Genomic DNA, 14,469 nt, shown 5'->3' with positions numbered 1-14,469 from the left:
CAAACTGGGTTCCACTCCTGCTAACTGAGAACAGGAATCCAAGGTCACAGGCTCACCGAAACTGAACAGCTGAAGATTGAAAAGACATCACTTGGTCTTTTTGCAAACTTCAGCTGTCCAGTTTCTGTGAATTCGGTGTAAACTTTAGAGACTGTTGTGTGTGATAATCCCAGCAGATCAGCAGCTTCTGAAATACTCAAACCAGCTAGACTGTCTGGCCTACCAACTCTGTACATAACCTAGGCTTGCGTGATCAGTGCGTCTTACAGAATTGCTCAGCATTGCATTTGTCTCATAATTTGTCTCACAGCATTTGTCTCATCTACTGATGGTCACTATCGCTGCATTAGAGATTAGGAGAAGTGACTCAACAGCAACACTCAAGCTATGAAATGAAATCGGGTTAAGAGAAATATAGATTTCATGGCAGCGTTCAGGGTCAGCCATCATATATCTATATAAGATGAAGGAGGATTTGTCAGAGATAATTTGGGCTGATTGAATAGGAGTCTTTGCAGCGAGCAAATACTGCGTGTCCTCTCCATCTTCCATCCTACAACAGTTCTCTAGTCTCCATCTAGTAAGGAACTGCAATTCCTCTAAAGGCTTATAAAGGAAAAAAATTAAGGTAGGGTTTACTATCTTAACATACAATATTGGATTAAAGAAGGTCAGCCCTGAAGAGACAATGATGATAGACGTAAAGGGGTCATGCTTTGACATCTGACATGCTCTCATGGATCCTCATGTAATTCACTGACTAGAATAGTTTCCAATGGTGCTGTTGGATAGAAACAGGTTTGTTCATGTCATGTACTTCTTACCCACTGAGGAAAAATAGAGACAAAGAATAAAAATGTTCGGCGGTCATTTTCTAAACTAAAAATAAATCTGCAGGCTCTTTCGCCATATTTGAATCCACAGTCAGTGGAAACATTTTACAGAATATTCTTCATAAGACTGAAAACAGATTGGGACAAAGGTTAGAAGTGATATATAATGAAACGGCATACACCTCAGGAATGCGTAGGTTAACCACCTCCAATTTCCCATTGCATCATGTGTGTGACATCTGTACAGCACATGGAGCCAGTCTATAAATCTCTCCGGAATCCGTTTAATGGAACTACAAACACTACTAATGGATGTCCTGCTGCTGTAGAGAAAAATGAAAGCAAACTTTCAAAGCAAATATGATCGCTAACCTTAGCCTCATGCCATGCCTTAACTTCCACAGTGATGCCACTGATGACCCACTGATGCACCACATCTGTGGATTACCATTAGAACAGCAGCTCAACACAACATGACTTTCCAAGCTATGAAATATTGTGGTGTTATGTATTCAATACAACATGGACTGTTCAGTCATTTAAAAAAAATAATTAAAAATTGGATCCGGATTTGATCATTAGGGTCAAGAGGAATCTCTTGAAGACTATCGTATATGTGTTGTAGAGAAAACCAAGCAATTCTGCTGTTCTTTCCATAAGTTTCCGTTGGACCCAGTCTTCTCCAATGTGGTTTCTGGAGATGGTTTGCCTGTTCATTTGCTGACATTTTTGCGCCAAAGCAAACCCAAACAAAGAATACGATCCAAAACCGCCAATACGATCCATAAACACTACATCTGCGGCTGACAGGTAAGGCAACAAAGTACCAGAGGCAGCCCGAGTTTGACCCATTCTTCTGCCTACCTTCCTCCAGCACTGGATCCTAAATTAAATATACAGGAGCTCCAACTAAAACATATGAAACATTACACTTCAATGTAACATTTTTACTGATGTTTGTCTGGGACTACGATGAAATCTCATTAAGTCATGGCCTTAAGACATATTGGCCTTCAGTCATGAAAGTAGAGCAGAACTGAGCGCAGATCTGAGCACACAGAATGGCGTATCAACAAATCTGCATCTGATGCATGAAATTGTCATATGTTATCAAACAGTGTGGCGATTTGAACACTATTTGATGAATCAGTTCCAGCCGGGTGGACAAAAGCTCAAGTCTAATAGCCCTTAGATGTCACATAGGCATACATCTACACCCCAAATTACCCTCATACCCTCATATGTACATGTAATTTACATTAAACACACCCTAATTTATGTAGCTGTTGAGACAATGACGCAATAAAAGTAAAGCATGCTGCAGTTTTTCAGCTGAGGAAAGAAGTAAATAGAGAGGACAGTAAATCCATTTCAGTGAAGCTGAGAGGTGCTTGTGTCCGTAGTTGCTACATATAGAAATGTTGTTGTTTTTTTAAGCCTCAAAAACAGCACATAAAGGAGAGCACAAAATGAAATCATGAAAGTAAATAAAATGAAATCAATATAATTGCAATTCATTTAAGCATACTCAGCTAGTTATGGTGGACGTATGGTCGGTTTTGTTTATAAAGCTGTTTAAAGCCAATTAGTTTAAAAAAAAAAAAAAGATTTAACTGCAGTCAGGGTTTTTAAAGCTTTATTTATAAATATAGCTGAGTAAAATTCCCATCCTTAACAAACAAGGGGAAAAAGAACTTCTACATGAATAAAAACGCTCAAATTAATCAATCACTGACAGCAGACCAGAATGAATCAAATCATGTCTGGCGTGTTTCAGTGTTGAAATGAAATTGTGTGGGCAGCACAGTGGATAAAGTGGTTACTGAAGATGAATGAATCAATGAATGAAGTTCAAGCATTTTTTCAGATTTACACACACTCCGACCAGACAGGAGTTTGATCAGGAATTTCCACATGCTTGTGGATTTGTGGGCTTGAACAAATCAAGATCAGTGACATCTTTCCAAGGACAGACACAGGCTGTCTGAGGGGCAGGGCGAGGGAACCTAGCGGGAACTTCATCACAGTCACTCCTCTGCTCAACCCGGTCCCGACCCCCCACCCCCCACCCACCCCCCACCCACCCAGAGTCCATCACTGTATCTCTCTACAGGCACAGTAATGGATGTCTATGAATGTGTCTGTTCGGCTGGGATTATTTTGTTTCTATATAAGTAGAAATGACTTCCTTTATGTCCTAGGGATCTAAACACCTAATTAGTAGTTTGTAGTGTATACCTGTTTGTATGTTAAGAATGAAAACAGCCGTTGCAATGTGCTTCAGAGTCGCTCAGTTTTCAGTTTAGTATCCTAATTACTGGAAAATGTGTAGAACAAAGACAGACAGTGAGGTCTCATTACTATTTATAGCGCATCTTCAAACACCAGATAGAAACACCATGTATGCATCTGACAGATCCGTTTCTGCTGCGTTCTCTAAATTCCACACTTAATGCTGGACTCAGCGGGTAAACACCGGATAGGAGCTGAGCAACATACGCAGGAAAGACGAGTACAGGGCCAGCTGATTGGCAGGCATAAGTTAGTGAAGGGCTGTTTGAGATGTTAACTGTCAGCAGGCAATGTGAGAAGAGGTGTCTCCGGAGACAGTGACAGGCCAGAGGTTTCCTATTCGTTTTGGGCTGTGATGACAGGTTGGCTTGTTCTGTAAATCTGAGGCTGCTATGGAAGCGTAGGCCCCCACTTGCTCACTCGGCTTCAACTCATCTCTCTTTTCCTTTCTTTACATTTACATTTATTCATTTAGCAGATGCTTTTATCCAGAGTGACTTACAAATGAGGAAATACAAGCAAAGCGATATATCAAGCGGAGAACAATACAAGTCGTGCTACCATACGAGATCCTTTAATTGAGTTCTAGAAAGCAAAGTGCACAGAGTCGAGGTGTAAGTGCCAGAGTAGGGTTTTTTCCTTTTCTTTTTTTTTGATAATGTGGGTTGGCGCTATAAATTCCACAGTCATCTATGCGGTTACTCACATGAGACACCTTGGTGGTCGTTTTACATAATTACAGCTGCTGAGTGATGTAACAAAGATACAGGTTCATTACCGTACTCGTGCAAAAAATGTAACAAAAAAACCCCTGGAAAACTCAGATCTTGACACATCATTAACTTGACCGCTTGTCTGAAAACTATCCATCTATCTACAGACACCCTCAGTATCGAGTTCCTGGAGGTATCTCTGTCCAGGCTAAAAGCAGAAGCTCAGAGGGATCCTGTGTTCCACTAAGTTAGTGATCTTTCATTTGGTCATCCATAAAACAGGAGATGGGCCTTAAGCGATCGGTATCAGTAAAGCTGACTCTGTTTCTAAAGTTTCTGAATGCTGTGACATTTGACAATGCTAGCATTCCTCTCACAGCTCGCCTGAGTCTGAGTCAATCTCTCAGTCAACACTGTCTCCAAATCCCTGCAGCCTGCATCCTAGCATTCACCAGAATAAACTCGGGCAAATGAGTCGAATTTCCTGAGCCGCATAGCTACTAGTGGTTAGACTGCAGTTTTATCGCTGTGTAGATTTCCCCTGGTACTTTGTAGCAAAGATCAATAACCTGTCACTTGACAATATATATTTTTATTTACAAAAATACAACTGGACATCAGGGAGATTATTGGACAGTGTCTCAGTCTCAGACCACTCCACCGAACTCTGCAGACTGATTGAGGTTTTATTGTGCACAGATCAAAGTATTTTAGTGTAAAAGAGGACATGCTAGGAGATTCAGTGTTACGTGTTTCATTTCAGACAGCTGGGGAGGCTTCTACAATTCTGCACTCAACAGCTGTGAGATTACACTAGTCAGATATCCTGACCCTTAAACATCCTGCTTAAAGCAACTCTTTAAAAAAAAAAAATAATTATAAAAAAAAAAAACGGTTTTAAAAATAATAACTGCACTTATATTACGGATCATGCTTTTCAAGTCTTATCAGTGCAAACTTAATACTATTACAAATTTTATATTACACATTTTATATATTTATTTATTTGTTTGTTTGTTTGTTTGATAATAGGATTAAGTTTGCACAGATAAGACTTGAAAAGCATGATCCATAATATGATAAGTGCAATTATTATTTTCTTTGATTTTAAATATTATTACCCAAAAAAGCAAATAAATACTCTATAAAAAAAAAAAAAAAAAAAAAAAAAAAATACTCTAAAATAAAATACAGCTTAGTCACATCAGGGAAAAAAACATATACAGAAGTGTACGAATGTTCCATCTACAGGGCACTTAGGCTTGCTGAGTGGTTTGGGTAGCAGTAGCTCATTGTTTAAGTCATTAAGTCATTGGGTTATTAAGTAGAAGGTCATGAGTTCAACTCCCAGAACCGCCAAGCTGTCACTGCTTGGCAGTTGAGCAAGGCCTTTAACCCACACTGCTCAGTTTTAGAAATGAGATTAATGTAAAAATATATTATATTATATTATATTATATTATATTATATATAAATAATAATAATAATTATTAATAAAAACCTTTCACTTCTTTAAGCCACTCTGGGTAAGGGCATCTGCTAGGTGCCATAAATGTTTGAGGAGTATGAAAATTATATAAATTATATGCTATGACCTTCACTCACCAAAATGCAAGCAAATTAAACATATACAGGTGCATCTCAAAAATTTTTAAATATCATGGAAAGGTTCATCCCCCCCCCCGTAATTTAATTCAAAAAATGGAACTTTCATATATTCTAGATTCATTACACATAAAGTGAAATATTTCAATCCTTTTTTTTGTTTTAATCTTGATCTTTACAGCTTACAGCTCATGGAAAACAAATATCCAGCATCTCACAAAATTAATACTAATATTTCTACAATATTCAAAATTTTTTAGATGCACCTGTATGTGAGATTTTGGAGAGGTGTAACAGTCGTCTCCACCACTATCATCAAAACACAATCTGAGGGAATATCTTTTGGGAGAATTATGTTCATCACTAAGGTGCGGTACACAGTAATACACAGTAATATTTTTCTATGACCCTTTATGTTTTTTCCTATAATTTGCCTCCTGTCTGCATGTATATAGCCACCATTCAAGCTACATTTAAGTCAGTATTGAAAGTATTCTGTCATAAACAACCTGATTATTCAAATATGTATTAAAATGCTGTGCAAGTATGGTTTTGCAGCCTATCCAGTTATCCATCAGACGTCCTGTCTTGACTTGAAGCTTTTTCTATACTTTTTACTTTACTGAAGTTTTAATTTTATTGCTATGTTTACATGCTAAAATTCAGTCTATGGCCAAGTAGCATTATCCTCCAATCATATTCAAATCATACTGCTTCTAATCCACAATGAATATTGGCAGCACTAGTATAGTCATAGTTAATAATGCAGCAATGTTTTCTGTGATTTCTGTCATCACTGTCCAAGAACTGTGTTTTAGCTTAAACAATGCACCATGATTTCACTTTCAGGTAATCTGAAAATCTGGACCTATTAACAAATGTTTAAAACAAAAAATACAATGGACATCTATGTAAACCTTGGAATTAAATTATGGGCAAATCATTGTATAGGGTAAATTAAAAAAATAAATAAATAAAAAATAAAAAATAAAAAATAAACCAACCAACATATGCTCTTCAAACATTTTGAATTATTTCACTTTAGCTCTTCATACATCAGACTGCAAAAACAGTGTGACTAGGTCTGTGTCAGAACCTATTTCTTGGTTGTGATTCTGAGGCTGTATACTCGCCTGGATATTTTTGCACTTCATACTTTCTCAAATGGCACTACACTGCACAACACTAAGCCTAATGGCCTTTAAACACGCTCATATGCTGTACTTGATCATGATGGCCTGTGAGTGCAGCTCATTCACTCACACATATTAGGCTCAATGGGCCAGACGTGATGGCATGGTGTGACCCCTGCTGTGACAAAACGCCCCAGGGGGCCGACATGACACTGCACCACCCACACCCACCGGGGCTTGACATGTCTTAATCACGATGTGTGTGTGTGTGTGTGTGTTTGTGTGTGCGCGCTGTAAGCATGGTGGTCTAAGGAAATGGCAGTGTTAAACCAGACCACGTTCTGTTTTAGAGGAGTGAGGAAATAAGATGAAATAATGATGTCTATGCAAATCATACACATTATGCATGCAATTTTCAACCGAGGACATTGAGCTATTAATAAAATAACTGTCTACACTTCTGATTTGCAGAGAATTTATGATCCATGTTTTAAGGGGCAGTGGTTGTTCAGAACCTTGAAAACCCAGAACAGCTAGAAAGCTAGATGTTTTAGACAAAAGCATACTTCTGTCAATTTTTTTTTTAAATAAATGCAGACTTCATAAACTTCAAAGAATACAGCCCACTCAATAATACGAGTTCTCCTGAACACTGGAGTTGATAAAAGCAGCTGTGGTTCTGTTGTTGGCTCTGCTGTATATCGCTAGTAAACACCTCATTGGTCTTAGCAACAGACCAGTCAAGCCTCATTGACAGCACATATGCCAGCGTGAGCTGTGAATTACTATGAATGTGTTTTGTAAGCACATGCTATTCATCACTCATGCTTACAGAGTAAAAGAAATAGCTTTACCATTACATTTTCACCCTGCAAGAATTTAAAATCCAAGCTGTCGAAACTATTCCCCACTTGTAATTTATTACCCATAGTTATTCTTTACTTTTTATTAATGAACAACAGACATACATGAATATCATTCCTGTGTCTTTAATTGAATGTACATGACACATTATATGACTAAAACTTTTGTGGACACCTGACCATCACACCCATATGTGCTTTTTGAACATGGCATTACAGATTTAGTGTCACCTTGCTGTTATAATACCCTCCAGTCTTCTGTGAAGGCTTTCCTATAGATTTGAGCGTGGCTGTGAGGATTTGCCCATTCAGCCACAAGAGCATTAATGAGGTTGGGCACTGATGTCAAGTGAAGAGGCCTGGGTTGCAGTCAGCGTTCTAATTCATCCTAAAGGGTGTTCAGTGGGGTTGAAGTCGGGGCTCGGGCTAGTCGAGTACTTCCACACCACCCTTGGTAAACTATGCCTTTATGGAGCTCTCTTTGTGCACAGGGGCATTGTCGGTTGGAACAGGTTTGGGCCCCTTAATTCCAGTGAAGAGAAATCTTACTGCAACAGCATACAAAGACATCCTACACACTTGTGTCTCCAACTATGTGGCAAAAGTTTGGTGAAGAACCACATATGTGGTGTGATGGTCAGGTGTCTGCAAACTTAAGACATACTATAGTGTGTATGTCCTTCTAAATCAAAGTAATGTTATACAGCATTGATTATCAAACTGGGGGTCTGTGAAGCAAAGTTTTGGGTTGGAGATTTTTTCATCGTGTTACAGGGGTGGAAATTACAATCCAGCATTATCAGAGTCAAATATTATTGAGCTTTTATAGTTATTGGTCCGTTTGACTGGTCAGCTGAATCAAATGGGTTTACTAATCCAAACCTTACTAACTGAAAAACAAATAGGCCTATAAATAATGTCAACTTGGACCTGGTGTGATCTGTTGTTGGAAAGTTCAGGAATAAATAGTGCCAATAACTAGCCACACTTGAATAATTTGCTGAATATGTGCATAGTGCCTAAAATAAATCTGTACTAAGGTTGTTGTTGTTTTGCTTTTGGGTTTTTTTTGCAGCAAAAGAGCCTCTGGCTGCAAAATGTTTGAGAGCCCCTGGAATCCAGGACACTGTGAGAAAGCTTAAAACTCAGTTGCTGTTGTTTTTAAGATTTATACTTGAAACACTGAGCATTAACACAACCCCTTGGACAAACACTTGAGGCATATTATGGCTGGTTACTGAAAATCCCAGCTGCATGCTGCATTGAACAGGCATCACAGTAGGCTGACCCAGTTTAAATGAATTCTGCTTAATGGGCGCAGGAGCAAAGGTTCAGACATTCATGATGTTCTAAACATGACCTTTTACAGATCTTTAGCTGTGCGAGTACAAAATGTGTAAGTGCCTGGTGATAGAATTATACTTGTGGACGGTTTGGCATTTACAGGAAGACATGAAGACAAATCCTACTATGGGGCAGGAAAACAGACTGGATTTCACATAAGCATCGTAAGATATAAATCAAATGATTTCTTTTCTAGTGCTGGAGCAATCGGGAGAGGCGAAAAATAAGGAAAATGAAGTTAGCATGCACAACAGCGTGATGTAAAATGAGAAAGAAAAAAAAAAAATCCAACCTGCAAACAAAATAACAAAATAATAGCTATGACTATAAAATCTGACAAGGAATGAATAAGATCAGATAACAACAACGTATGAAATAACATATCATCTCTTTGGCTTTTTTTTTGATGGATATTGATGGGAGAAAATAAAAAAAACAGATCTTTTCAGATACTGTGGTACCTTGAGTCTGTGGAAGATGATGACGCTCATCACAGTCTAATGAGATCTTTTGAGTATAGCCAGGTGCTCCTGCAAATCCAAAAATAACAGGATTATTACACAGATCTGCGGAAAGGAGAAGGAAGCTGTAAGCAGCAACTCTGCAACTGTGTCTGTTTGGTATTACTCTATTATTCTGTAGTAGATAATTCATTCATTTTCCTGGCGCTTCTCCTTGTGGAGATTGCAGTGGAACTAGATGATTCCCAACCCTATACACCCTCCAGGTAGGTCATTTGTTCAAGAAATGAATTCTACTCTGTTTTGAAGACATTCCTCTTGGTGGTACTCCTGCTGGGATAAGGTCCCGAACAGAGGGGTGCCACATAAAAGAGCACTCTTGTCCAAAGTAAACAGCGCTTCTCCTGTTATTCCACAAAGTGTGTGTGGAATCAGTCACAGCACAGGCGTTGTGTAAACCCACAGCGCTGTGCTCATTGCTCTATATGGCCAAACAATGACGGCTCTTGCTTCTTCTCATCGCTATCAAAAGGACTTCCAAACTTCTTCCAAGGACTTCCAAAAAACGTCCTATACATAAAACAAGTCATTGACAAGGAGAGTCATGTAATCATTTTCCTACAGCTACTTGTTAAAGGTTTATGCCGTGTGACCTAAATAATAGGTTTTGGAAAGTGTGCAAACTGTGTGCACGTCAGAAAACCTGTGTTAAAAATTTATTCAGTGTGACCTCACACGGTAAAACTGCTCCTATTGAATTCACAACGAAGTCTGAGATTTCATAGAGATACTCGGAGTACATTCAAGCGGGATCTCTTGTGCAAATAAGACATAACAGTAGTGTAGCTGAGGCCATATGCGCAGATGTATCATATACTCACTTTATCTGGATGTTTATTGTTTTAATTTTTGCTTGCATTACATCACAATGAGTAAAGGAAACTAACAATTCATGCATTTTTGACGCTCGCTGAAGAATTTCAATTGGTTCCATCATGTTTTACTGATACCGAGCAGGGGATGTCAAGGGTGTAAAAGCAGATTTATATTGGAAAAGTGTACGGCATATAAACAAAGTATGATATTACAGTATATTGAAAGGTTTTTGGTATTGTTCAAAAATCCCCTGTCTGCAGTAGAAGTTGTAGTGCGCGCGTACATGGGGTTTTTACGGTAACCACTGGCTGCTTGGGGGATGGGGATGGAGAAGCAGCCATTTGCCTGGTGGTTACTGTAAAACCCCATATTTATATACACTCCAGTTTCTACCTCAACACCATTGACCACACTGTTTGAACGTGGCTTCACTGACCAGCACAACTGTTTTTAATCACTTTCTAATTATCATTACCATTTAAAATTATTTGTAAAGTGATTTATTTTTTACTGATGTTAACTATATACTTGCTTAATGATACCCAAGTCAAACATGCACATATATGTTTTATTTCACATTAATGAACTCAAAACATTCTCCGTAACCTTGACAGAAACAGATACAAGAGATTGCTGATGTAATGTAACATGAGGGGGTGGAGTTTCCAGGGTTTCAGATAATATTAGAAATAGAGCTGCAACAACTAATTAATAAAATCGATATGAAAATTGTTGTCAACGAATCTCATCATCAATTAGTTGGTCTGTGTATGGCACGGGGTACATTTACTCACTATGTTACTTCTGGTCCGAAAACACGCCTCGGGGAGTAAACACTAAAGTTATACACTTGCACTATCTACTGTGTACTCTACCGTCTAGTGTATGAATTTTAGAAAGGTAATATCGTCTCAAAAGGAACACTAGAGCTTTTTTTCTACTGACCGTATGTATAAGCCGTTTCCCGGTCAATGGCACATGACGTCAAACGCATGTAATGCGACACCGCTAGCTTTAGCAGAATCCCAGAGTCAACGACAATACATTTCTTGTTTACTGCTTGTCAACGTTACCTTTTATACCCAACATGACCTCAGTCACTATCACACGGAGGCATAAGGGAGGGGGCATTTTACATTAAACGCCAAGGAGAAGATTGTAAAAAAGTGAAGCTTGAGTAGCACAGAAGACCTGTAATGACTAATTAAAAAAGGTATGATCAAAGTAAACACAAGTAAAATAATATGTCTAAAGGCAGCGAGTAACAGAAACCACACGGTGCAGTGACAGTGAGATTTTATTATTAATTAAGGACTGTAGTTTAATTCAGTGCTTTTTTGCGCATCCATAAAAAATAATGCATAAACACTTATATATAAGATAAAGGTATTTTATATATATATATATATATATATATATATATATATATATATATATATATATATATATATATATATATATATATATATATATGTAAAGTTTTGTATAAGTGTTTATATTTGTAACACTCCGTTTGTGGATTTTATTTTAAATAAACGAAAAAAAACTGCACTGAAAGATTGCTCCCACAATGATTAATCGAAGAATTAATCGGCTGATTAATCGATTACGAAAATAATCATTAGTTGCAGTCCTAATTAGAAACTCTCAACAGGCTCATCTGTCTTTTTTTTTGGGGGGGGGGGGGGGGGGGGGGGGAGCAAACTGCTCTTTTTGCATATTTTCGAGCGATAACTCGTAGAAGCATACACCGATGTTAAAATTTGAAGTTCCTACGCAAAATGCATAAAGGTTGGCAGGTCTGTAAATAATGTCTTGGACCTAATGTGTTCTGTAGGTGGAACTTTCAGGAGCAGAAATAAATAAGCAAAATGTAATTATACACGTTGAAATAATGTTCATAAAATAAATCTTTACTCGGGGGACCATGGAATTTATTTTACAGTTAAAGGTGTTCTTAGCCACAAAAAATTTGAGAACCTGTGCTCTAACAAAAATGATACAAACTGTGTGCCTTTTTTTTTTTTTTCTAAGTGAAATTTTACTTTAATATTTTAATATTTAAAATTTCACTTTAATAACAAGGCTTTAATCACTCAGGATTTTTTCACCCCTGAATGTATGTAAACACTGAACATATTAAGCATATGCTTTTGAGGTGTAATAATTTATATATATATATATAAAAAAAATAAATAAATAATAGTAGTAATTTTCCCATTTAATCTTTTAAACTGCCAAGCTATATTTCACGTCCTAAAGAATATTCTTTTCTGGGTTATTTGTCCATAGAATTAATCATCATAATATTAAACATTGTATTAAAATCCCTAGAACTTTAGGTGATCGAGGTTGTATTAATGAAGAAATAGATTACGGTAGATAATCATGAACAAATCATTCATTCATTCACTCAGCTTTATCCTGATCAGGTTCGCAGTGGATCCTGGAAACGCTGGATTTGAGACGGAAATACACCCTGCAATATTTACACACGTTTACAGATTCATTCACAAGTAATTTGGAGTAGCCAGTCCACATACTGGCATATTTTTTGGGGTGGAAGGAAGCCGGAGAAGCTGGAGGAGACTCACATCGGCACGAGGAGAATAAGGTGAAATACAGAGACACAGCGAGTAACCTGAGCTCAGGACTGAACCAGAGCTATGTCTCAGCAATGCCTTTACATATTTTCAGTAATGTTACATAAATAGTACCTTGTAGTTAGTCACACAATAAACTGTCTAATAAACTGCCAGTTGAGCGTATAAAACATGTGTGGCTGTACCAGGAGGTGGTGGCAGTTAGGTCACATTATGTCCACTGCACACTATTATATTATAGATTACACTACTCCACCGGCGCAAACCAATTTGTAGAAATGATTATGTATCTCATTATCTTAAATTCGCATAATATAGAAATAAATCTTGGCATGCTAACTGTAGGGGAAAAGACAATTATAGTCACCATAGATGGAGAACAATACAATAATGGTACAAATAATACAAATACAATAAAATCCCAAATGCAGTCCCAGACTTTACGAATGTGTTTAGGACCGCAGACGGCTGGTCTTAATCTCATCAAGTTGAGTCAGGCCAAGGTTCTTTCCCTTGTGCTCCATTTGTTTGCTTATTTCACACAACACCTCTTTTTGTTCTTGCCCATAAACGCTTTTCTCAGTTCCAGACCGTACCTCAATAACAAATAATCATGTTTACTTTGCCATAAAATCAGCAATGGTTTCCTATTATTCCTCACAAAATCATTTGCTCCCTCATTGCTTCCCACTTATACAATTCTGATCCTTCCATCTTGCTCCTAGCATTAGTCTGTACATCAGTGGATGAGACTTTTTTTTTTTTTATCAAAACAAACTCAAAATAAATAAACAAAACAAAAATAATGAAAACTGCATGGTCGATTTTTAACCATGAAAGCTTAATACTGAGAAACAGAAAACAAACAGAATCATGCTTTATTCAAGCATGCCAGTTGAATACAACCTGAATTATGTTTTTAGAAGAAAAAAAACAAACTAAAAGTAATTCCCCCCCCCCCCCCCCCCCAAACTTGTGCAGCCAACAGATTAGCCCGATTGTCTTCAGACACATCACTTTCAATACCGAGCACAATTCGTTATCTAAAAGCTGCACCAGAATCTCCATTTGGTCATTATTCTACTCTGTCAACGCAACGCAGGCAATAAATCAATTTTGCAATTATCAATTAATTAGAAGCGTTATCTGGTGGATAAACTGAACTGCAGACATAATACACACGATTTAATGGCATTTCTTAATCGCAATTCTTGGCAATCACCAGAGACCAATTACCGGCCATGAGATAAAGATGAACCATTAATAATCTGTTGCTCTGTTTCACGTTCACTTCGTTTACTCGAGCAGACCTTTTTCAAAAACATGCAAACTGATTTCAAAATGACCTTGATTTTGAAAATACTGATAAAAAAAAAAAAAAAATTTAATTGACTTGCAAAATGAACAGAACCCGATATGCAGTGCCGCTGAGAGGTCCATTTTTTCCTGCTGTGCTTACAACATGAGCACAGAAGAAGATTAATTAATAGTACTACGGTTAAAAAAATAAATAAAAACAACAAAAAGGTTTAATGTAATTCCATTATTAAGGTCATGGCATTTAATTATGTAATTAAAATCCAGATAGTAAACTTTTTACTGATGCTTTTTATACTAGAAGTTTGACAAATTTCCTAACAACTATTACGCAGCTATTAGGAGGTGCAGAATTATTAAACAGCATTTCCAACAGAAGCTGTGTTTTTACTGGTTCTAGGCTTTCTATTTTCGGCAGCAGATTTCATG

General features: G+C 37.5%; 1 protein-coding gene across 1 annotated transcript in view; it reads right to left on the bottom strand.

The window, feature by feature from the left end:
* The window catches only part of LOC108258179 (kelch-like protein 29), a 208,531-nt gene that overhangs the window by 183,828 nt on the left and 10,234 nt on the right, over nucleotides 1-14,469 (bottom strand). The window contains exon 2 of the mRNA XM_047150815.2: nucleotides 9,245-9,313. The gene's annotated coding sequence lies outside the window, so the exon portion shown is untranslated. The remainder of the gene's footprint in view (nucleotides 1-9,244; nucleotides 9,314-14,469) is intronic.

This window comes from Ictalurus punctatus, chromosome 25, assembly GCF_001660625.3.
Source record: "Ictalurus punctatus breed USDA103 chromosome 25, Coco_2.0, whole genome shotgun sequence".
In the NCBI taxonomy this organism is placed as follows: domain Eukaryota; kingdom Metazoa; phylum Chordata; class Actinopteri; order Siluriformes; family Ictaluridae; genus Ictalurus; species Ictalurus punctatus.
Note: the sequence above shows the minus strand (reverse complement) of the source record. Positions and strands in the feature narration are given on the sequence as shown.